This window comes from Chaetodon auriga, chromosome 10 (assembly GCF_051107435.1).
Source record: "Chaetodon auriga isolate fChaAug3 chromosome 10, fChaAug3.hap1, whole genome shotgun sequence".
Classification (NCBI taxonomy): Eukaryota; Metazoa; Chordata; class Actinopteri; order Chaetodontiformes; family Chaetodontidae; genus Chaetodon; species Chaetodon auriga.
In genome coordinates, this window is record NC_135083.1 from 7,928,592 (window position 1) to 7,950,997 (window position 22,406).

Below are 22,406 nucleotides of genomic sequence, written 5' to 3' on the forward strand. Positions count from 1 at the left end.
AGATCACTCAGTCCAGCCCTGACAACTATAAAAGTGCATGTTGTCAATAACAGCTCCTGCTACTGCGTTTGAACCCGGCCACGTGCCGAGCGGAGAGCGGGATTATACGAAGGAACGGACGCATTCCTGTGTGTGAAGTGACGACAAAGCCAACAAACAGTCCCGATAAGATAAGGACAATAAACGCCACATGTCCTCATCTGCCTTCTTTAGCTGAACCTGGAAGAAAATTAACAGCCGCACGTGGACTAATGTAGCGAATGTGTGCGTGATTCAAGGTGTGTGAAGACATCTCAGCATCAAGGACAAGTGCGGAGCGCAACACGTCTCGAGCTCACAGTCTAACATGCATAGCCAAGCGGAGAACTGGGTTAAATGAAACGCCTCATTGGAAGCCTTCAATTATGCAGGAGCTGTGCATTATAAGAACATAAAGGATCATTTCTGCGAGTTAATTAACAATGAACTGAGAGGGAAGGCTGTCATATCCAAGAGCGCTGAATGACTGGAGCTTTGGTAAATACTTAAAACATACTTGTCATCACAAAGAGTAAATTACCCAGCGACAGGCCACATGGGGCAGAGAAAGAAATGCTGTGAGATGGCAGGAAAACAGTTGTCACCTGCTTTTAGTTACTGGTTGTGAAATGAATAAAAAATGAGGGGCAAACGAGACCTCTGTGCTTCGGCACAGGCACAACGAGGCTGAGGAGGAGGCAGGCAGGTCAATCAATGAGACACGCCCCCCCCCCACCTCTGACCCCGCCTCTTACGGCCACTCTCTGCCCTGGCGACAAACAGGTCTATGCAAAACAGATAAGTGAATTCCTGTAAATGCAGTTACTAATTTAGCATGCGAATGCAAAATACGTGAAACCAGGGAGAAACCTGAGAAGGGGTTTCCGTCCTCACTCAAAATCTAAAAATGAGCGGCAGATAAATGGCACAACACGATGTGCTTTGCTTGCTGTTTGACCTTCGCTGCGCAGAACGATGTGTGCGCTCACTTTCTTTTCTTTTTGTGATCCACATGCTGAAGTTGGAAGTTCCTCTGTGCTCACCTTAAATCTGAGTCCAGCATTCAACTTGCAGAAGTGTGATGTGGAAACTTTAAGCCTCCACGCCGAGAACAATGTGTTTGACTTTAGTGAAGTCAAACTCATTTGGTGTCCAGCGGTTAAACTTTAGGAAAATAAAGGTTTCATGCAGATATTTTTCAGTAAGGCAGAGACACTAGATGTACTTTTGATTCATTACTTGTACACTTGTCTTAAAACATGTCTGCGGAGGCACTTAAAGAAAAGGTTGCCTTCTTTGGAGAAACTTGACAAACTGCACTATTTGCACTTATTTGTTTCTAATGTTTTTGCATATTTATGTAAAGCACTCTGCAAGCTGCTAATACCAATAAAAACACCACTATTTTTACTGCTGCAACAACTGATTTCATCGTACACATTTGTACTGCAGTAAGTGTTTGTTGGGAAAAAAAATAAATAAATAAATAAAAAGCTGCCTTTGTGTGCCTGAGCTTTTATAAAAAAGTGTGAGCAGCATTAGCGGTGGGTTTACGCTGCATTGCATTATGGGCTTCTGGGGCTGCTGCTGGTGAAGAGATAGGCATCTCTGCTTCTGCTACAATTAAATACTTCCTGTTTGACTGAGACAACAGACAAATGACAGGTCTATAAAGACGTCTTTTTCATTCTGTGGGATTGGGAGCCAACTGCTGAACATTTAAATAATCCAAGTGGTTTATCCATTAAAACTCACATAAACTGAGCTGGAAGTATCTCCTCATCTTGTCCTGTTGTTTTAGATGAGAGTATTTCAAAGAGCATGTTACAGTACAGAGTAATATCAACAGGTCTGATGTGCAGCCAAGCATACAGCTGAATGCAGAGTGAAGTTTGACACTGGTGTGAATAGCCTTGTTTTAATATGACAGGGTGCAACTACGGGATTACTGTACAGCTGCACTTCATTCATAGAGTTACTATAAAGGTAAAGTACAGAAGATATTGGGAGTGACTTATTACTCTCAACCATCAATTCTGCTCTTCTCCATCTCAGAAATGCTGACTGATGATGTACTGTCTAATTTATACATGCTGTACTGTGCATATACAACTTGTATAATTGAGAAAATGAACCCTATAATCAAGTACAATCCTGTTGAATCGTATTCTTTGGGTTTAGCACGTATATACTGTGTACGCAGTGGTGCATTCACTCAAGTACTGCACTACAATTTTGAGGTACTTGTACTTGAGTGTGTTAAGTTATCCATTTCATGTTACTTCATATTTCTACTCCACTAAGTGTCAAGTAGCTATTGTTCTTTTTACTCCACTGCATGAATTTAACAGTTATGCGTACTTGTTACTTTGCAGATGATGCACTTACATTCAAAGAAAATATACAATATGCTAATTAAATGATACATAGTTATAGATTAGACTAAGCAGCAACATATGAAAGACTTACAACTGGCTCCACATCAGATGGCTAGAACAATAAAATGGTGTTTACACCTTAATTAATCAGTAATAGTGATCCAATAATGAAATAATAAAACACTCAAGAGGACATTTTTTTCTGCAGAATGAGTACTTTTGCTTTTGATTTGATATTCCTGACAATACTACTTGGCTAAGATGTTGAATGTAAAGGACATTAGTACTCTTGAAAATGTTCTTCCACCACTCTATATATGAAACAAATGGTGACAACCAGGAATTAACCTGTACCAAAAGTATCAAGTGCAGTGTTTGTTTGTTACCGTGCCATAAGATTGAAAAGTTGCTAAAAAGGTCAACGAATCAAACTCGGTGGAGTTGAAAAACAATAAAACAGGAGGGTGGAGTTCATGTGAAAGAACAGTGTGTCAGTATAAAGGTGTTTTTCTCACAAAATAATTGCATGCAGATAAAACTCAAGCTCTTCACTGCTCGAGCTGCCAGGAGAAAGAGCACTTCCTTTGCTGATGTCTGTGTGTGATGATGAGTGTGTGTGTGTGTGTGTGTGTGTGTGTGTGTGTGTGTGTGTGAGAGAGTGTGTGAGTGAATAAGCTGTGAGACTTCCTTTAGTGGGAATGGGACATAATTGGTTCACAATAACCCATCAGTGTGGTCTTAGCGAGAGAACACCATCTTCTCCTCCACCTCTACTTTCCTCCTCGCCTCCTTTCTCGCGCTCTCCTTCTCCGCGGTGACAGTGAGGGACATAAACACCTCCCTTCCTCCCCCCTCCTCCCTCTATTTATTTGCTCAGAGTCCAAAAACTGCACAGCACAGGGAAAAAATGATGGGAGGCGGGAGGGGTGGAGGAAGAAGAGAGGAAAAGAGGAGAGGAGGGAGGGAGCGAGAGAGAGAGAGAGAGAGAGAGAGAGGGAGAGAGAGGGAGAGAGAGGTAGATGCACAAACACACACTGCAGATTCAGCTGCACACACGTGGATGGGACACGCACACACAAACACGCGCGCGCACACACTCCTGGCGGAGCATCTAAATCACATTAGCTGCCTGCCTGACATCCATCACTCCCACAGACAAAAGCACATGCCGGAGAGGCAGGGAAACTGCATGGCAACATGCATAACCACCCACAAACACACTCGGTCACAGAGCAGCCGACACACCTTGAAACCAGATGACAGCGTGCAGGAGAAAGCAGTCCCTCCTCACACACAATATTCCCCAATCAGAAATCAACTTGCATTCACTCGCACGCACATCACTGTCAGCACACATCAAGCGTGCGTTCGGGGATCCGCTCGTTCGCCTCTGTGCTCTGCTGCTGCCGCTGTGCGCACGGCAAACTTGCATTAGCATCAGAGAAAATCAACAATTCCATGATATCACAATGGAAAGAAGAAGAAAAAAAACATACCATGGCTGCTTTAAATATTTAAAGCGGAAGGAGCTAAGCAGGGGCAGAGCGGCATCTTGAGAAATCTTTGTTTTTCTGTCGGTATCAATCTTCTTTCCAATTAGAGGGGGATGGGGCCCTTATCTCACTGTGTGTTTGCTTTTGTGTGTTTGTGTGTGCGCAGACCCAAATGTTTGTTGGGGGTGTCTCTTATCTTGAAGATGGTGCGGATGCATCTCAGTGGGGGGGGGGGGCTCCTTACCTAATGGGATGCATGGTGAACGTGTGTGTGTTTGTGTGTGTTTTTACCTAATGGGCTGTCTCTGGAGTGACATAATTGGCCGGCGAGGTGTTAAAGGGGGAGAGAAGAAGAGGAAACGTAGAGAAGACAAAGTTTTTGGGAGGCAGGATGAACTTGACATGTGCTCTATACATCATGAGACCATATGGTGCCCACTGTGCGGCAGGAACAGCGGCTCATCCACTCGTCCGTCGAGTCTCTCGGCTCCCGCTGTTCTCCCTCCCTCCCTCCCTCCCTCCCTCTCTTTCTTCAGCTCTGTCTGGTTAACTCAATAACATCCACAGCCTCCTCTCTTAACTCACTGCCGTATTTTTTTTATTCTACTGGCAGGCAAGGAAAAAAAAAAGAAAATTCTCAGCAGCCTCCTCTCTCCTCCTGCTTCCTCTCATCCTAGACGACCGGCTCTGGCTCTCGTCTCCTCCAAACCTTTCCCCCGCTAGATGCTGCGCACTCATCGCGGAGCTTAATCCGAACCAAAAAGGATTACTTCAATCGCATTAAAATCTGAAAACTGACGGCCCCTCTGTATGCGCCATCTCGTTGATGACAGGCATCGAGACTGTTTACACATGCACGTGTGCGGCACAAGCGAGGGAAGGCTAACGTTACCTCTACATCCTGACGAGATCGTAGGGGTGTCCCAAGCAAGTTCTTTGGGCCCGATCTAAGTAACAGCTGTCAAACACTAAATCTGACCTTATTTTTCAAGAGCGACTTGATCCAAATACTGAAAACTCCTGTGAAGTCAAAATGGATGTTGAAGTGTTTTAATCACACATATATTACGCTATGCGTCACCTACATGTCAACCTGTGGGCCAACAATGGTAAAAGGTTGTTTTGTAGGTATTATTGATGGTGTTTCTGAGTTTGCTCTAAGCCAATAAAAAAATGCTGACGACTCATCCTGCACTTGGGGGCGTATACTAGTTTTGCGTCCAATGAAACGCTTGCTGGATTTTTATGATGCCACCATGGATGTACAAAGAGAAGGATGCTGCCAGAGTGCAGTGTTTCTGGGGGCTGAGGCATCACGGATTGCCACACAAAAACACAAATTATGTGACTGATTTGGGTGAAACTGGATGATATTTTATGGGGGAAATATTTTCCGGCTTTCCCTCTGATGTCCTCCGGCTGTTCTAACTCAACTCCAGACAAACAGCTTTCTCATTGCTAAAGTAACTGCTAACTTCTGCCAAGTGTAGCTGCCGTTAACTAGTTAGCTTGGTTAGCCGTGAAGCTCATGGTCCTATTGCCTGGAGCCAAACCCAGAAAGAAACCACCTCAGCACTGTACTCCCTGTCATCAAACTGGCCTCCTGGTTCAGTCAGAGTCCGCTAACAGCATGTTAGCTGCATGGCAGGAGGGCGTAAAGCACATTCAACGCTACTGGCTACTGTACCAATCAATATCTGTGACATGTTTCTGCCTGCTTTAACAGGAAATGCATAAATATATGGAAGCAAATATCTCTTTAGCCACTTCCTGGGATCAGAAGGTCCTGGTTCAAAAACATCAAGTTGATAAGACGAGTAAAAGTTGAACTGAAAGGATACAACTCCTGAAATTGAAACTGGCGCCTGAATGTTTTGCACACTGAGCTTCACTAGCGATATTTAGCATCCCAGCTCGTCGAATCCACACGTTCTCCAGGTACAGAGCCATTAAAATATGCCTGGATCAGACTGCGATACTCAGGATTAGCTGGAGGACATCTCTGCTCGATTGTCTACTTGTGAACAGCAACAACAATTACAGCAGACAGTACTCCAGCACACTGTGCAGATCACAAATTGCTACTGGCTGAATGCAGCTGCGAGCCCGCGTGTCTGCGTGCATGCACGCGGCATCAAAGCGCCGAGCGAGAGGGCTGCTCTTTTAGTTGGCTCATGAAATCATTTAAAGTCGGCCCACTCCACACACACACACACACACACACTCACACACACACACACACACACACACATAAACATCCCCCCCCCCCCCCCAAGTCGTTTGATGTGTAATGAGAGAAACCATTAGCAGTAAAAATGGGCTCTCCCCACCCTGCTGCTCAGCAGATCTTAGTCAGAGCCACAGTTACATGTCTATTTATACTTTCGCTCCTCTTTAGATTTTCTTCTTCTCTAACGGGGAGCAGTTTGTGCTGCACAGTCGAGGAGGCTGCATTCCTCCTGCGCTCCTCTCCCCGTGTCTTCTTCTTCTACTGCCTCTCTCCCTGTGTCTCTATTCCCATCCCCCCTCTCTGGCTGTCTCCTCCCTCTCTATACCCTTCCCCCAGCTCTTTCCTGCTCTGCCCCCCCCCCTCATCAGGCTATATGCAGCAAGGCACAAATTCATCGGGGGGAAGAGAGAGAGCGAAGGAGAGCAGGAGATGGGAGGGGGGCTCTGAAATGGAGAGATGGTTTGGACTGAAAGAGAGCAAAACAGGAGCGAATGACAGCCTAACAGGGACTGAGAGGAGAAGGAAGGGACGGGCCAGATAGAAAGAGACAGAGAGAGAGTGAGAGACAGAGGGGAAAGGATGAGGGAGGGGTGGGTCGCTGGGAGAGGAGTGAGGAGGAGGAGGAGGAGGAGGAGGAGGAGGAGGGAGAAGCTCGCTCTCGCTACAGCGATGGGCGTTCCTCTCCCGGTTCCTGCGAGGTCAAAAGTTTACCGTGGTTTTAATTTCACCTTTCCACAGCCAATCAGAACGCGTCTCCGGCTGCTGGGGGAACTTTGACCCACTCAGAGAATCTGACTGTAAAGATCTGAAGCTCGACTCTGCTTCTCCACCAACTCTCTTGTTTTTTCCACTTTCTGCTTTTTTTTTTTTTTTATTCCCACCTTTTTCAAGCAGCCCCCCCCCCCCCCAGTTCCTCCCCCTGCATGTTTATTTGTCCTTGATCACAGAGGACAAAAAAACCCAGTGGTTGTTGATCTAAGGGGATCGTGAGAAGGGGGTGGGGGGGATAGGAGGCTTTATTGTTTTTTTGTTTTGCATTTCAGTACTTTTCCTCTGCCTTCCGAAACAGATGCCACCTAGGTGGCGTGTGGGTCGAAAAAACCACAAGATCAACAGGATGAACAATGCACGCCACAGCACGGACACGCGGGAGTCCACAGTCCACGTTAACGCCACCTGATCAAAACAACACACACATAAATACTCACAGACCAACTGCGGAGACACACCCCACATGCTGCCAGTGTGCTGAATAGTGAGTGTATAAGCACCACTGTGTGTGTGTGTGTGTGTGTGTGTGTGTGTGTGTGTGTGTGTGTGTGTGTGTGTGTGTGTGCGTGCGCTGGCATTTGAGTGTGTGTCTATGAAGGGGGAGGAGGCTGCAGTTAGATCATAGCATCAGAGAGGGGAGGGGCGGCTCTGCAAATAGAGCGAGCAGAGTCGGCATGGCTGGCGACGGTAATGGCTTCAAGCCTCTTGTAAGGAGACTAGGCTGGGTATCTGTGCGAATGTGTGTGTGTTTCAATAGCCTCTTCATCACTGTCTGAGTGTGTATGTGCGTGTTTGATTAATTAACAACCTCGGTCACTGAAGAAGCTCCCTGTTGTTCTATTCTCCCCACATCAACTGCACAATTGCCCCCACCCTCCTCCTCCATCCACCTGACTGCGATAATAAGGCGCACGCAGGCGCACGCGCACACACGAACACACATCCTCACGAGAGCAGCGGGCTGTGAATATCACGAGTGTGTGCAGATGAAGTGTGGACAGAGCAGACTCCGAGACCTGACGAGATGTACAGACGTCCTCCACCTGTAGCCGGCTCTCTCTTCACAGCTGCTGCCTCTCCATCCAGCTCTCCACCCAGGAAATAAAACACGTCCCTTACAATCAGGTGGAGGTGAAGGACGGGTGTGGTGATGTTTTAGAGATTTCTCGTAATGTCAACAAATCCCGTTCAAACAACGAATGCATCTGAAGCCTGCAGTGTCTTATTCCACTGTGACTTCCACTGTTGTCTAAAAATGATTACAAAACCTGCACTGATTGACATGTTTCATGATGAATACACACACTAGTTTATTTTCAGTCAATTCCACCCACACACACACACACACACACACACACACACACACACACACAAAGACCGTCCCACTGCTGTAAAAACTAACTAAAGCAACAGCTTAAAATAGTCCCAACTCCTGTTTGAGTGACGCTTGCTAAAAGCTGCAGATTAAAATCTTCCAAACTGCTCATCCTTTCTTCTTTTCCATCTAGATCTTCTCTCCAGACCACATCATCATGACTGGATGCTGTAACTGAAACGAGTTAATCATTTGCAAATGTCCATCAGAGTTCAAGGTGACGTCTTGATTTGCACGTTTTGTCCATCCAAGGTTGCAAAGCGCTACGTTTCTGCCCGTGGCCATCGAACGTTTTAACTCGTCCCCGCTCTGTCGCAGTGTGGACAGGGCGCGTCAACGTTTAGCTGCTAGCTGAGAGAAGAACAAGGATGAGCTAAATGACAAGCTAGCTCTGACCACCGACCGCTCTCACCGACGAAAGCTAAATCACAACCACCTGTCACGAGCGCGATGCAGCAGCTGTTTCTGGGTAAACAAAAAGGATGTTACTCTGTCACATTAAGGTCTTCTCCTGAGAGGATATTCCTCATAATGTTGTCAGATACTTAGAATAACAATTTGAAAAACACTTTTAGTGGATGTACGTTAACGGTGAGCAGATGAGGGGCTACATCGCAGACTGTTTTGTGGCTGCTGGCTGCAGTCAATGCTGGACAAAAATATGGGACATTGTGTCCTTAAACACAGATAATGTTTGCACGGACACTGAAGTCTTTCAGAACTTGCAGTCCAGTGTCTCCTCAGCTCAGAATTAACTGGTTAGTTGCGGGTTAATGGGAGTTGTTGCATCGAAAGCAGAATTAACCAAAACTGATGTGGACATCGGTGGACTGGGAGGATGCTGAGGTCAAACTGGACTCAAACTGGACTTACAATAACATCAGTGCAGTGCATGTTTTCTCAATTCTAACCTTCATTCATTAAATCCATTTTGCACACCTTGCAGCAGTTTGCACGCTGTATGCACGCACATGTTTTCCTCCATGAATGATTTACTGTAAATGATTATCAAAATTATTCTAGACGGACAGAGTGAATTAATTACCTAATTCTTTCAGCAATCCTACAAAGATTTCACATCTCTTTGTAGATGATGGTATCCTTTACAAAGAGCTGCATCCCAGGTGAAAAGAGGAAACAGGAAAGCCAGAAACATTTCTCTTATAATACTCTACACAGAACAGAACAGACAGGCCAACAGACTGAGTTCTAGACGGCATTCTAGTTTTTCTCGTAGGTTGTCAGGAAAAGACATTTCACTCACAATATTTGCAGTGAGTCCAAGAACTCAAACCTTTCAAACTATCCAGCAATGACGCAAACTTTGCCAGAAAGTCTTTGGATAAAAATACGGCCGACAGCCAACCAGCAAGTAGAGAACCATCTCTTTGCTGAGAATTTTCCACAACCACCAGCCATTAAAACACCTTCAGTGTCCCAAAGCAACCAGCTCACCTTCCATCTCATCCAAGCCCCCCACCCCCATTTCTGGTCCAGTTCTCAGGCTCTACGGAGGACCAAAATATTGGTTTGTTGACTTCATTGGTTGATCTAATAATTGCAAAACTCTTGTATTCTCTAAACATGGAATTTAAGAATGTGTAGAACAGCCCAGCGTGAGGACAAGCCCTCTAACCTGACTGAGCTGCGATAGTAAAATGGTCTGCAACACCTTGCCTGAGGGAGAGAGGCCCCGGTGCTACCCCAGGGTTTAAGGTTACACAGTAAATGGACTGTTTGAAAAACACTTGAAATTTAACAATGTCAAGTGCATTGCCCATTCTTCTGCTGCTTCAAATCCCCCAACCCCCCTGTGGCACTAAAACCAAAAACCTCTTCTCTCCTCCCTGCCGTCTTTCTCTCCTCCTCTCTTTTGTGCAAAGGGAAGCAAATGGAAACTGTGAAGCAGAGCAAAGCTTGTGGAAAAATCACCATCACTGTGTCCCTAACCCTTGACCAGGACCTCGGTTTGTTTTGTTGGTAAATACAAACTGGAAAAGAGCTCAAAAACAAACAGGCGCTGCACAGTGTTTGTCATAGCATCGTAATCACACAGCAACAAGTCGCCCGGCCCCTCCTCTGCGCTCCTCCAGCCACATTTCTCTTCCTTTGTGCAGCTGAAGAGTGTCGGAACAAGGGTTAAAGGCAGAGCAGTCACAAATTAGTCCTGACTGCTTCAGAGTTGAATATATGTTTGTGTTTGGAAGCAACGTGGTGTTAAAGTGAAACATCAGCACACGTCGAGCAGGCGGCACACGGCGATGACAAACAGCTCGCCGGCTTTGTGACCAGTCTGCTGGTTCACTAATCAAAGTCTCTGAAGAGCCAAATGGTTCTCTGAAACTCAAGGTGAGCCTCATCCTGCCAAGACGCCTTATCCTGCCATAGACACTGGCAGGATTATAAACTGTGTACTACACGTGAGTTCCTGTGCAGCCGCAAGAAGTCTTCAATCAAAACTCAAGTCCAGTGACGTCCGGCCGCGATTCGAGGAGTGAAAGTCTCTGTGCTCAACTGAAAACAGGACAAAGACAATATTATATAACTTATTTGGACTCCAGTCCTATTCATAATGTTTTAAAGTGACAAAAAGTACTAAAAACATCCTTCAATAAACGAACTAGTTTGTGCAAAGTTTCATCCGACCGTGTCTCAAGGCCAAAGTGTTTACGTTCATCCTGAAAAGCTCGACCTCACAGAGACGACAGAGAAGCAATAAAGTGGACAACCTCGATTCCAAAGCAGTTGGAGCAATCACGTGGGGGTGAGGGGAATTAAAAGGAGAGCTTGAGAGGGAGGTTCATTACTCTCACACCTCCACACACCTGGCCAATTCATGCGTGAAGTGGGTGCGCTTGCTGGAGAGTCTGTTTCGAGAAGTTACATAAATTTCTGGATGCAGCCGAAAGCAATTCTGACATCAGAGAGGTGTGTGTGTGTGTGTGTGTGTGTGTGTGTGTGTGTGTGTGTGTGTGCGCGTGCACTTCATTTTGAAGCATGCTGAGTCCTTTAGCCCTCTCTTAGCTTCCTTAGCACGGCAGCTAATTCAACACTTCCTATGAAAGCCGGCTAAATAAAAAAACAAAATGAGGACTGAGGACAGTGAAGCCGTCGCTCTGACCAATGTCGACACACGCAGATAAAAAAGCGCCCCAATGGTATTTCATTAGTAGCTATGAAACAATTAACACCCACTGAAGAGCTTTTCAAGTGAAGTGTGCATCGCTCTCACCTGTCATCTTTGTCAAAGGTGGGGCCTTTCACACTTCTGTTAGTAGATCTTATTCTGGTTTTGGTCCTTTTCTTTCCCTCTTTGTTTGCACTGTCTATGAAAATCACGTCATTTAAATGCTTACTTTGCGATCACCTGACACGATATGAAGCTCCCTGTCAGTGGACTTTTACAACTTAACCCCTCGGACCAGAACGCAGCAACAAAAATGCAAACTAAAAACCAGTTCAACTTGAAATAAACGCCAGCACACATTCCTGCTTGATTACTTTGTGAAGTGAGCGTGGTAACCGTGGCTGTTTACCTCACCAGGGAGGATAAAATTATTTTTCTCTGGACGGCTTCCCAGAATTGTGGCATTCTGTCTAGTCGGTGTTTGGCAGCTGGAAACTGAATCTTCTACTTAGATCGTTCCTTCTAGATTGCATTTCATCTTATCACTGTACCTGTAACCACAGAGCTATTTTGGGTCTGAACGCCCACCGAGCACCTGAGCACACCTGGCCAGTCACTGTGGGCGCAGCCTCAGAGACAGAACGCATCGGTCAGATCATGTGAAAGACTTTACAGTGGGCACAACACTGTTTCTTGCTGAACACCACTGACCAGAGCTAAAGGTCGAACGCGAGGTGTCCTCCAGGTAAATTATTAATGACTTGTTTTCTTCTCCTCCCTGCACCTCTGCTCCGTCTCCTCTCCCCTTTCTCTCGCTTTGATTGTTGTTTTCTCACTCTGCCTCCGTCTCATCCCGTCATCTCCACCTTCTCTCTTCCCTCCACCCTCTCCCTGTTCTCCCTCCCTCCTTTTCTCTGTGTAAGTCTGGTGTGGAGATTGGTGTTATTTTTAGCCGTGGTGAGATAGGGAGAGGGATCGTGCTGGGCTAACACGTCCTCTCCACAAGGCCTTTACGCGAGGCCTGTCACCGACGTGTGAGAGAGAAGCGGTTTGCAGCTAACGCGTGTGTTTCCACCGTGCATGTGTGTTTACTGTAGTATCACATAAACATTACTAAGCTGCTTTCACTCAGGCGACAGAAAAGTCCCCGTGATAACAGGCTAGTTAAAGGTTCAGTCTGCGATGCAACGGAAACAAAGGGCAGCGCCATCACCAGAACTTTCACAAAATCAGAAAATTGTGACATTTCTTTGTGGCCGCAACTGAGACAGTGAGGATGTGTTGAGGTGAGGATTTGGCCGGTTCGACGAGGCCTTTCCAGGGCGACTAGGATAAAAAGTTGTTGATGTCTTTTCTTTTATCTCCTGCTTTATATTTTCAAGATCATCAGCCTCATCGTCCATGTATGTAATTTGTTTTTCTGTATTATCTATGAAGCAGCGTGTGGATACCTGAGCCCGCGCCTGAGCCGGGCCAAAATTTTGGAGATGATGTTCCGGTTCAGGTCAGATCGGCTGGGCTAGCCTTCCAGACATGGTGCCTTCAAGCTCTTTTGGTGAAAATAATCAAAAACCATGGACCTACTGTCTGTGTTGAGCTACATCCTGTTTAATGTGGTCTTTGTTATTTACGTGACAACGCCTGAACGCAACACAAAGGCTACCTGCTACATTTCAGGTGAGAAATACTCATGTGGCCGAGCTAAAGATGGAAGACACCAAACAAAATCTGCCGTCTGGCAGGCTCAGAACAACTGAACACCATGCATGAAATTCAACAGTATGGAGGCATTTACTCATCATGCAGATAACAAGGAAGCAGTTGGTGATGTAAAATGTAACATGTGTGGGACTCTGATGAGATATGACAGCAAGAATGAAAACATGTGGACAGAGGGAGCAGGATGCCGGCTGCTGCAGGCGGTTTGCAGACTACTGTTACTGGTTTCAGTGCTGCCTCCTCGAACCAAAGATCACTGAGAGCTGCACCGAGATCATGAGGATGAAGACTTGACAGCCATCAATGGCAAGACTCAAGTTTTAGTATTTTTATAGCTGCTGCTGATGATATTGTGTAACATGCGTGTTAAAAAACAGTAGTCACTGCCAGGATGTAGCTCCAGGTGTAGCCACAGGTATACAGGAACATATGGATGAGAGGGCAAGCTGTAACCATGATAACAATCTTAGCCAGCTTTACTTCAATGGACGTCGACGTCTATGTGTTTTAACAGGTCATCTTTCGCTTCCTGGACGGCATTCAGCAAAGTTTAGTACGGTAACTCTGCTACTTTGTGTCCGTCCACCATGTTAGTAATGATAGCCTGGACCAGGTCATTTACATTCATTTTTACATTGAAGGTTTGAGTCTGCCACGCATCAGTTGGCGGTGAATTTAGTCAGTATTCTTTGATGAATATACCTGGAATTTATATTAGCAGAAAAATGACAAAATTGGCTTTTAAGTGTCATTGAGGAAGACATTAAATCCAGCTAAAGGGGGACTGATTTGAAGGAGGCCTCATGCTTGACCTGAGGGGGCGATGGAGGGTCGCAGAGAGAATCTAGTCTTTATATTAAAAATGTATCAACAAAAGCAAATATATTTACAGAAAAACCAGAGAGTTGGTTTCATTTGGATTTAAACACATTAACATGTGTGATCTTCATCTAAAAGCACAATGATTACATGTGCGCCCTCCTTTAGTTTCCTCAGCAGTACGAATATGCAGCAGAAGCTAAAATGTTAGCAGTGTAAATACCCACAGAGCACGGTGGAGCTGCTGCCTTGCTCAGGGGCACTTTGTCACCCAAGTCACAATGACACAGCATTTTCAGAACACTGCACCTCTTCAGTATGCTGTGCTTCAAAACAGGATATTGGATTGGAACAGAGAGGGATCATTAAAAATAAAACTAATCTCATCAGCAGCAAAGTGAAAATAATCTGTTGGTTATATTAGACTTTTGCCTTTACTGATAGGCTTAAACAGGGCTCATTTGATGTAACTGAATGTATGTTATGGCAAAAGAAAGAAGCTAACAGGGTCAAAAAAAATCTAATTTTCCATCCACATCTGCCCTCCTGTTACTCCACACTTATCAGTTCAAACGGATGCACCCACACACATATTTGTCCAGGCAGATTTTCACCGTGAACCAAGTCATGTAGCAAACAGCTGGGGAGGAAAAGGCAGCTTTCCCCCCCAGCACACTGCACTCGAATCAAGCAGCGATGTCAACAGTCTGTCAGTCAGTCGTCCATTAGTCGGGCTTGATCAGCTCGGTAAACATCACCAGCAGCCTTCGAGATCCTCGGGCAAGCCGAGGCTGTTCACCTGACGGTTACCTGAGTGGGCAGCCGAGTCCAACAGGAGATGATATTTCATCCAGGGCATCACGTCTAACTGAGACACGGGAACATGCACGTATGCACACCGAGAGGCAGGAGGCGAGGGGAACCTTAACACAAGCGAAGTCTTCTTTTAGGGTAAAGTCTGATTTCACTGGACATCGCCCGAAAAATACACAAACAACAGTTATAAAAAGCCCCCAGAGGAGCAACACAAGGAGGACCGGAATCTTTGTCTCACATTGCATCAAATCAATATTTAAATTTTGGCCCCTTTTCCTCTAAAGAGAGCATGCGGATGTCACTGCCTGTTTACTACGACTCGCATCTCTCAGGACTAACAGATTCGTTGTGAGGGAGGGAGGGAGGCGGTAAAAGAAAATGAGAGAGGAAAAGCTGATTCAACCAAAGACGCTCCCTCCCCTCGGCCTGAGCTGAGGCCGACGCACCGAGGGCTTCTTTCCACTTCCCGGCTTGGCAGAAACAGATGGGTGAAGGTAGTAACTCTGCTTAGTCCCCGTCCACGGCAGAATGTGAAATTCAGCAGTTTGCCTGAAGCCTGAGCCTGCGTCTTGTCTGCGTGTCATGTGCATGCTTTTCGAAATCTCCTGAGTCATATGTTTCACCGAGCAATCCAAACATCTCTTACACAACTGCTTCATGAGTTCAAGGCACTGATATCACCTCCTGAGCCAAAACGGGATCAGTCAATAGAAGGTTGTGGGGTTACATGCCAGTAAGTGCTGCGAAGATAAATGCATATGAGCCTCACCAAATTAAAAAAAATGGAGATGGAGCACGGGGGGGGGGGGAGCAGAACTGCGGAGAGAATCTACATACTGAGTTTCATGCTAAATGGATGAGAATGAACAAATTAGAACATGGCTAAAACTTAATGTATTTAGTAATGTTCGTATTACAGGCGCTCCACTCAAACCGTCAAGCCAAATGACTTGGTGTTAAATGAGATAATTTACTGTCTTGGTCTGATCACATTGGTCACATTGTCTGGGACGGGAAATGTTCTGCTCTCTGCATATTCTCCATCTTCTGTTGTGATCAGCATTGTTCTGCCACACCTGCAGTGCCTGCTCAGTCATTTGGTCAAGTGCTGCCTTAAAAAAACCTTAAAAATAAAGAAAAACACCTCTGATTGCACAGAACAGAGCAGCCAGATTAGTTCTTTTCTGTTCTTTCCATGCTAATGTGTCTAAGATGCATAAATCATGGCTAACTGTGGAGGCTGCTAATGAGGATCCAAATAACAAATAAAGAATAAAGCAATGATGAACGCTGTTAGTGCTGATGCAGGGCGCTGTTTTGTACAGTGTGTTGCAACTGAGCTTGACAGGAGGTACGGATAAACAAACCAGCACTGTGACCTCGGAGGGGAGGCGGAGGGGCGGCCAATCAGACAAGCTCGCTTGGCCGGCCCGCTGCTCCACGCCAAGGTGACGAGGCGGGGGTAGCAGACCTTGGAGTGCTCTTCTGCTATCCTGAGATGAGTGATGCTGCTGCTGGTGACGCTGGAGCTGGAGTGATGGAGATGGCGGTGTGTGTATACGCGCACGTGTGTGTGTGGTGGGGGTAGTGTGATATAGGAGGTGTGGTGGCGGAGGGGAAGGCAGGACGGGAGTGAATTAACTTGAGGAGGTGGTCACGTAACAGGCGGGTTCAGGCAGAGTTGAAGCCACTTGCTTGCTGCGCTGCAGCTGGTAACATTTACCTCAACTCCTACCCCATAAATGTTTGTATGAGTGTGTGTGTGTGTGTGTGTGTGTGCATGTGTGTGCGCACGCACGGGCACGTAAAGGAGCTCTAAAACACATAAAATAGGCCTGACTTTTTACAATGGAAAATAAGTTAAAAAACAGAACTCCCATTCTTTAACACACACACACCCCTCCGAGAACCCCTTTAATAAGCATCTATTACCTTACAGCGAGAAGAAACGTGAAACTAGCCCCCTCCTCCCCCTAGAACCCAGCTCCCCTCCGCTTGGGGCTCACTTAAAGGTGACAAATCATGTTTTTCTAACTCTCTCTTAAACAATGATGCACAAACACACACGCTTGCCCTGAACCATCACGTCAGCGACCGCAGAAAGCGATGCGATTCGTCACCGCTCTCCCAGAAAACTGTGACTCTGTGTGTTAGTGAAAATCCTGCTGAACTCTGCGTGCACCCTGCAGAGAGGAAAAAGACAAAAACAGAAGCAGCAGAAGAAAACCACCCTCCATATTAGGCGCCACCACATGTTGTCTTTACAGGATTTTATGGCACATTCAGAAATAGGTGGGAAAGTGCTTATCTGTGACTCTTGCTGACAGCAGTCTTCTGCTATCGCACCTCCATGTGTTTGCAGAGCAGCGGTTCGTTACATGTTAACGGAGGTTTCTTAAGGCCTCTACACAGTTTGATTTCTGATACTCCCGGACAAAAGTCCAGGAGGTAAAATCGTCCGTCATCAATCTGAAACAATGGCCTGATTTGGAGCGGCAAAATTCTCAACGTCCAAAATTTCTCAATGTCACTGCTGCCACGACGCACGCATACAAAGCAGCCATCAGGATACGGCACGAAGGTACGCAGAACAAACTGGCCGATCTCAAGAGACCAGAAGATCTGCGATCAAACGTCAGCACGGTGTTCGACAGCTCCAGGTGAGTTTTTCCTCACACATCCCTGCCTAGAAAATGACTGACTGAGCCATCACAGTACTAGTAAAAACATTCCAATGTTGTGATGTTCTTCTTTGATTAATTACGGCAAATTGAGCGCACGGTGTGATCGATCAATCATTGCCACTTCGGCTCAATTAGAGCCCAACGCGTTCTGTCTCGTGGTGAATGTGGTGGCGAGATGACGCCATGTGTCGCTTTTGTTGTGTGATGTTCCGCCTCTCCCCCATCCTCTTAATGTCAACTTCAAACCATTGTTTTCTGTCTGGCAGCAACGTTAGCTTCGATTTCAGCAAAGTCAGCTGTGCTCAGACATCAGTGCATCAGCACGTCCCAGTGCTGTTTATATCATAAGACAAATGTTTATCGCATTTGTATCTGATGGCACAGCTTTGCAGCCATGCTAGCAGAGCGGCTTTTGGGATAGACACAACACTTTCATGATCCCCTGACGGTGAACCCTACTGGCTTCAATGATTGTCGACTTTTCCTCTAGCACCACAATGACGCTGACATTTGTGGTTTTGAGTGAAATGTCTCAACAACCATTGGTTCAGACCCCTAATGTTAGCATGCTAACATGCTAAACTAAGATGAAAAAGTGGTTAACATCATACTTACATCAGCAAATTAGCATGGTCATTGTGAGCATGTTACGATTAGCATTTAGCTTAAAGCAGCGCTACGTCCAGCCTAGCAGAGCCAATAGCATGGCTGTAAACTCTTAGTCTTGTTTCCTCTATTTACTTCATAGCGTTACAATTCACTGGGTATTTATCACACTATGACACGCCTCACAACTGATGCTTTCTGACACAGACTGAGGCCACGATTTTATTAGACCCAATTTCGCACAGTGTGCCATGCAATGAACCTGCAAGATTGCTGCCATCACACAGCGTATTGGGGTCTTTATGGTACAATGTGTGCTGTACGGAGTCCAGTCAGTGGCAGCAAACATGCAGCAGAGCCCCCCGAGGGGATGCTGCAGCCCTCTGAGGGGAGGAGAGGAGAGGAGAGGAGAGGAGAGGAGAGGAGTGGAGGTGGAAGAAGCCCCAGGTAGCCTCACAGCAATGCACCATTAGAGAAAGAAAAACACAAAGCCGTGCTCTGCTGCTGGCTTCTTCTCCCGCCACTGAATCCCTCACTCTCCCACTGACCAGCTAAATATTTTATCAGCTGGCAAAAGAACCTACAAGCCCCGAGGCCAGAGGTTCTTTTTGTGTTTGTGTCTTTATTGAAGAATACGTGTGTGTGTGTGTGTGTGTGTGTCGGGGAGGGGTGGAGGGAGGGCTGAGTTTGTTCACTGACCACAACGCCGCTGAAGTGCTTTTGATTGGTCACTTTGAAGTAGTTTTTCTGTGTTTCTCTCGCTCTCCGTGTGCATCCTGTGTGCAGCACGCCGCTCGGTTCAGAACTGGATGAACGACCTTGAGCAGGCGCACAGGGCTGTGTTGCCATGGCAACGAAGCCTCGCGCAACCAGTAACAGCTGGATGCAACAGCACTCCCTGAATTTTAGCGGGAGTCGCCACGTTAATAAAACGACTCTCCACGTCTCCTCCCCCCTCCTCTCCTCCTCACTCTCTGCCCCCCCCTCCCTCCCTCCCTCCTCCTTCATCTCTCACGCTCGCATTTACTCACACATGGACCCGTTCTAACACAAAAGAAAGCCACGGCTGCACAAAGACAATATGTTGATATTAACACATAAACTTATTTATGTCATTATCAGGTCCTGGGAACCAGCTGATTGCAAAAGAAACACCACGGAGAGGACAAAGACCGAGGTGGACAAGACCAGAGGAGGAGGAAAAAAGACGGAAATCAAGAGTGAAGTGTGAGGAACAAAACACAGAACAGGATGAACGCACCAAGATGGGCACTTGACATTCATCTCACAGAAGAAATAGCTCTCAGAAAAATACAGCAGCAGAGGACACGAGCCGCACTGAGGCATTCTGGGGAAAGAAAGGAAACCGAAACCGACGATACAGTCGACAGTTGTTCTGACAGTCGGCTCATCCCAGCCAGCTCCTCATCAGCTCATCCCTCCGACTGATATTCAGATATTCCATTATCCCCGACCAATGTGCTCACCACTTCTCAGCTCCTTAACTTTGCCAAAAACATCTGTATAAATCCAAAGCAAAGTGACAAAACAACTGGGCCTCCTGACGTGTCAAACACGCTGACATAGCCAACACGACTCTCAGATCAATTTCCAACCAGTGCAGGGACACGACCTGCGTCTGAGCGGGTCAACGCGTGTTCGGTGACCTGGTTTCACAGCTCGCTCCACATCAGCGTTAAAGGCCTGACGGGCGCAAGATCAGATGAACATTAGTGACCAGATTTACCTCAATATACGTCACAGTGTACGCATTTTAGGAATGCTCTTTAGAATTAATTAATCGGTCACTCAATTATGATTAAAGCCTCGAAAATGTCAGAGAATGTCAATCATTAGTCTGAGACGGCACCTTCAAATTACTTGTTTTGTCCGACTGACGGTCAAAAACCCAAATAGTAGTTTAATGTTACATGCATTTCCTTTCTCCAGTTGGTTTTGACCAGTATGGTCTAATTAAAGGACTGTTTGCTGACTGGTTGTTTAAATTCCTGGTTAGACGTCATTGGTCGCTGCAGCTGTCATCACTTCCTTTACTGAAAATTCTGGTGTGAGTAAATAATCTTGGTAATAAAGTTGCTGATCGTCAGTTTTAGGTTTGAGGCGGTTTGGCTTTGGTATTCAAGAGTAAAAACAGGTTTCTTTAATAACTTAACAGTCAGCAAGGAATTACAACCGAATTAGTTCAACCATGTTGTGGATACTGGGGCGCCTGGTGGCGACTTTGAACCACAGTTCCCAGTCCCTCCAGTGTAGCAGAGGTCAGCAGTGATTCCTAACCTCTAACCACCTTTTTTTAATAACTAAATGCATTGTCTTCCTTTTAGACTCTCAGATGTAAACAGGAAGTCTCTTTTAGCAAACTGAAATTTGAGATTTATTATTATTATTATTATTCCAGCTACGACCAACAGCACGGTGTAAATGGTCAAAGGCGACTTTTACTGTCCTGGGTCGGTCACATCGGTCACAGATCTTACTTTCACACGAGGTCTTCACCGCTCAAGGAAACCCAAACTGCAGCTTCCATTTCCTCTGGAGCTGAATTTTAGTGACATTTCTCTCATGACATGTTTCCCTCTCTATGTCTGCTGATTTCTTCAAATAAGCCATAAAACTGCAAAACTGTGCCGAAACCGCTTATTTATGCTTTTAGTCAATGTTAATAACTGTTTGGCTATCTCTCCGCTAGTGCATCGCTGACAGATGGAAAACAAGTCAATCCCCCAAAGATTTTTAAAATGTTACTTCCTTTGGTAATTATCCTCGAGGACTTTCACACATAAATTGTGACTTGGGTTTCCCTGGCTGTTGGGATGAGTTGGTTTTGGGTGTGTTTTGTTTCTCTAACCCTAACCCCGGTGGGAAAGATGATATATGAACATGAGTGAAGCAAAACCAGAAACAAAATACATGTTTTTTTTTATCCAGATCCATGTAAAGATGTCACACAGAAAGAGGCTGTGTGTGATGTGAAAGGGGTCGCTCGTACTGATGAACCCACAGTTCCTCTCAGCTCTGTGGAGATTTTAGCATCTTTCAACTCATTATTTTTGTTCCACAGCCAGAACTTTACTTTTTTGATTCCCTCATCAGCACCGTTTTCAACTAAATGCTCTGATAAACTGGCTGTACGCTATCTGCCCGAACAGAGTTAGCCATTAGCTGGTGAACATAATGGACCGTTTAACAGCTAAAGAGCCAGATATTTCCCTCAGGAGTTGGAGGAGACCAAAATCGAGCTAAAAGAAGACTGAATATTTGGTCGTGGGTATAAATAAATGCTAATGCTGTTTTGCTAACATGTTCGCCACATCAACTTAATTTGGTGATAACATGTCAGTGTTGTCGCCAAATCAAATCAGTGAGTTTAAGATGCAGTGTTAGCAGTCATTATCATCACTCAGCGTAGGAGAAATCTAAAAAATGACAGAAGAGGTGCAAATTATTTTGTTCTGCTCTGTAAAAGCCTGTTCATGTTTACTGACTCCTTTGCACTGTTTCACTGCATCTTTTGGAAGTAACGGTCTGTGATGTTGCAGGTGGCATCGAGAAACTGACTTAGAAAGTGAGTGAGAAATTATGCGTGGCACCAACATTTCTTCCTGTATCATGTTGACTCATGAAAGCACGTCAGCTTCCTGCACAACCGCTGGAGCATTGACACCAACACACGCAGCACAGTCATATCACACACACACACACACACACACACACACACACACGCACACGCACACGCACGCACACACACACACACACACACACACACACCACTGACAATAAGATCAGCACATACAAAGGAATAAACAAAGGAAGTGACATTTTTCAATATTAGAAATATATTTTTCCAGCTTATCTGAATGTAAAATTCTTACAAGCATACTTACAGGACGGAGGCAGATACAGTTGGGGGATGGGGGTGGGGGTGGGGGGGTATCTATTACAAAAGAATCAACAAGTAATTAAGATAATCTTCAACACTTGCAAAGATAAATGTACATGTCCAATGTTAAATAAATGAAAGCTCAGAGCGTTCAAAAGGCACTCTGTGAAGGACTTTCATTGATTGCTAAGCGGAAAGTGGCCTTATGAGCCTTGAAAGCAGCCAAGATGGTTTTTTTTTTTTTTTTTTTTTTTTTAAACGGGATGTGGGTAGTGTTTCTGGTTTCAAACTGTTAGCCGTATGATAAAATAGAGCTCATTTGGGTGTCAAAACAAAAGCCAACACATAAATCCACCGCCTATCTCCAATTCATAATCAGAGGAGCAGCAGCAAAACATGTCTATTGATAACTTAACAGGCGGGAATGTTGGATTTGTGGTTTCTGGCTTAAGAGGAGAGCCATAAATGT

The 22,406-nt window shown here is 45.6% G+C and overlaps 1 protein-coding gene across 3 annotated transcripts in view; it reads right to left on the reverse strand.

The window, feature by feature from the left end:
* The window catches only part of LOC143327238 (nuclear receptor coactivator 3-like), a 59,667-nt gene that overhangs the window by 32,901 nt on the left and 4,360 nt on the right, over window positions 1–22,406 (reverse strand). Inside the window, exon 1 of one of the 3 annotated variants that reach the window (XM_076741484.1) lies at window positions 3,736–4,187. The exons of the other annotated variants lie outside the window; for them this stretch is intronic. The gene's annotated coding sequence lies outside the window, so the exon portion shown is untranslated. Of the gene's footprint in view, window positions 1–3,735; window positions 4,188–22,406 lie in introns of those variants that run through there. 3 annotated transcript variants of the gene reach the window in all.